This window comes from Peromyscus maniculatus, chromosome 7 (assembly GCF_049852395.1).
Source record: "Peromyscus maniculatus bairdii isolate BWxNUB_F1_BW_parent chromosome 7, HU_Pman_BW_mat_3.1, whole genome shotgun sequence".
Classification (NCBI taxonomy): domain Eukaryota; kingdom Metazoa; phylum Chordata; class Mammalia; order Rodentia; family Cricetidae; genus Peromyscus; species Peromyscus maniculatus.
Genome location: NC_134858.1, coordinates 43,626,927 through 43,630,399, shown reverse-complemented (window position 1 = coordinate 43,630,399; position 3,473 = coordinate 43,626,927). Strand labels below are relative to the sequence as shown.

The 3,473-nt window shown below is 46.3% G+C and overlaps 1 pseudogene; it reads right to left on the bottom strand.

Annotated features, from left to right (window-relative positions):
* Window positions 1-2,552: 2,552 nt before the first annotated feature.
* Window positions 2,553-2,721, bottom strand: LOC143274244 (small ribosomal subunit protein uS14 pseudogene; annotated as a pseudogene).
* Window positions 2,722-3,473: the final 752 nt, after the last annotated feature.

Sequence of the window (3,473 nt, the reverse complement as noted above, 5' to 3'; positions counted from 1 at the left end):
CCCCAAAGAGAAATATACCCACTTTATTCAACAGTCCTTGGCCTGCACCAAAGAGACTCCTAGGCTAAAGGATCTGCTAAGATTAAGTTGGGCTTCCTGACCACAGTTGCGTCTCCACAAAATGTGTTGGCCTTCCCTATCGCTTCCCAGAATGTAAGGTGCTAACAGGCATTGAGGAAACAGCTGGCATATGGTGAGCAGAAGAGTGAATGAATCCCACCACAAGCACTGTTAACGGCACTCAAAGCACAGAGCTCAAAATAAAGGGGAGGGATACCCAGTCTGAGTTGGAAAAGAGGGACATCGGATAATGTCTGAGTCCTAATCCACACACACCTGAGCTGCTCTTCCTTGTCTCTCAGATGAAGCCCCACCTTCCCTGGCAACAAGCCTTCTGCTGAGGATGCTCTAGGTCCTCCTTGGAGGCTTACACTAAAAAGGACTGACTCCTGTTTCCTGGAAACCTATAATGGGTCAGGTGACAGACAACATGAATGAATCCAAAATTGTTCTCTGTGGGTGATTGACAAAGGGAACAGAAACAAGACATCTGGTTTATATGGAAACCCACAGAACCCAGAGAAGCCTGAGGAATGCATTGCTGGGTTGTACAGCACGATTTCTAAATTTGCATACCTTATGTGTTGCACGATTAACAGTTTAGCACAGTGCCAGGCTGCTTTCCAGAGTGGCTGCACAAATTTGATTCCCACCTAAAATCTACACCTACTCCAGTCTCTTCCCATCAAACTGGGACAGGCTGGGATACAGCTCAGTGGCAGAGCACTTGTCTACCATGAGAAAGGTCTTGTGCTCAAGGCCCAATACAGGAGTGGGGAAAATGACATGGAATAAGAAATGCTGTTGAGGATATGAGAAAACGGAAAAGTCCATACCTTGGGGGGGGGGAGGTGCGGGGGCATCAAAATAGTCACTTTCCTCTTTGGAAAATAGCCTCATGCTTTGTTTTAAAATGTTTAATATAGGCTATACAATAAATGCAAGTACAGAAAATATGAGTATATGACCCAACAATTCCATTCCTAGGTATTTACCCATGGGAAAGTAAAATGTGTGTCCACACAAAGGTCTGTACATGAATATTCATAGCAGTGTGTTGCGCGCGAGGGTCAAGAGATAGAAAGAAAGCGCCACTCGACAGTGTTGTGCTCTTGGGTTGAGCCATGCTTGTCTTCCTCCTCCCTTAGAGTTTATGTTTTTCTAGGCAACCTTATCTTTGCTATCACTTAAGATGCTTCAGCGGTCTCTGGTACTTGCAGCACATACAGAAAGAACATAAGCCCCAGCACTGGCACTGTGCACCATCGGTGGATAGATAAATCAATGTTAATAAACAATAATACAGGACAAATACTAATACATGCCATGGCGTGGATGAACCTCAAAAACATACTAAGTGAAAGAAACCAAGCACAGAGAGCCATTTAAACGAAATGCCCCGAATTAACAAATTGGTAGAAAGTGGAGAAGTGGTCATCTGGACCTGGGAAGGGTAGCTAAGAGAACAGGCGTGCGGGCCACCCATCATAATCCTCTTGCCTCATCTGATGGATGAGATTACAGGTATGCATCACTGTACCCAATTTAACTATAGTGTTACTTTTACTTTTTTTTCCCCCAGTACTGAGGACTGAAACCAGGGCCTGGTGCCTGCCAAGCAAGCCCTCTGCCGCTGAGCTGCATTCCCAGCTGCCTCCCGCTCCGCCCCCTCCTTTTTAATTCTGAGCCAGGGTCTCACCCATACTGGCTGTGCACCCACTTTTTATCCCAAGCTAGCCTGGAACTTGCACTTCTGCCTCAGCCTCCCAAACGCCAGACCATTGCCCCAAACCCCAGCTTAGCTAAGCCGTGAGCTTCCGATCACCTCTCCTGTCTCCCATCCTGTCTCTCTAGGCATAGTGGGATTGTAGATGTGGGCTACCACATACAGCTTTTACTTGGGTTCTGGGGATGGAATTGGGTCATTAGACTTGTGCACTGAGTACTTCTGCCTGCTGAGTCATCTCATGGGTCCAAAAGGTGTTCTATCTGCAAGCCTGTAGCCCTGGGCAGGCTGAGGGCTTCCCAGGAAGAGCAGGGAGTCTTTAGGGAAGAGTTCTAGGCGAATGAGGTTGGGGCGGGGAGTGAGTTTGCAGGAGAAAAGAATATGGCTATCAGCTCCACATTTCCAGCCCAAAAAATAGGGTGTATGCAAACATACTCGGAGGACTGGAGGTGTGGTTTACATGGTACAGTGCATTGCACAAAGCCCCGAGTTCAGTCCATAGCACTGTACATAAACTGCATGTAGTGGTGTGTGTCTATAATCTCAGTAGCCAAGAAGACAGTTCAGAAGTTCAAGGTCATCTGCACTACACAGAGAATTCAAGGCCCACCTGGGATTCATGAGAATGATTGTTTGGGTTTGGGGCTTTTTGCTTTGTTTTGTTTTTTAAGGTCTTAAAGTTTCAGTGTTTTTCTTTTCTTTTTTCTTTGTATGTAGATGCTAGCATGATCTCTCGATCTTCCATAATCCACTCAAGAAAGGTGGCTTATTTAATGAAGCCCAGGTCCTTTGAGTACTGACAGAACACTGCCTGCACATGTTCAGCCCATATTCCTAGATCAAACCCTAGCTAGCATGTTGAACAGCCATGGCAAGAGAGAGGACCCTCGCCAAACATGCGAGGGTTGACTCCAGTACAGCTGCTGGAGACCCATCTTGTCTTCAGACTGCCAACGAGGGGAAAGGTGAGGTGCTATGTTTAAAAGGAAGAAGGAGAGAAGGAAGAGAAGGAGGAGACATCTCAAAGGGCAAAAGGATGAACCATACAAAATCAGGATGAGACAGGTATTGCCCTATCAAGCTGTGTCATGCAATCTTCCCCACATAGGTTCAAAGAAGAGAATCCAGACAGCTGTAATTCTAAAAGGGCAGGGTGTCATTCACAATACTTCCTAACGAATGGTACCGTGTGAGCAGGCAGGGAAGTCATTCATGAAGGAAAAACCTGTCCTCGAAGCGAGGACCTAAGATGCTTACATCCTGAGTACCTGAAACTCGTCCTCATCCATCTCCCCCCACACCTGAGAGAGGAGGTGCCGTAACAAGCATCTTGATATATACTCGTCTACAATCTGGTTATGAGGTTATCAGGCAAGAAAGACACCCCAGGGGAATGCATATGCTTCTTTCATAGAGGAAGCTGTGAGTAAATAGCTGAAATTTATCTTGAGGGAGATAATAGAAACACTTTTTTTAAATGTGGAAAAAACAATATTTTCCTCTAGAGCATTAAAGCCTTTCCAGGCTTAGCTCATGGTTCTCATTAATGGACCTCCTGGCCAGATCCATCTGGGGTCCAGGAGACAAGGTGAGAAGTGGATTCGCCTGGTCAGTGGTTTTAATACAAGCCAGGTTGGGGGATGGGTGGGGAAGAGCACGTACCACAGTAAACTAAACCTCTGCTGCT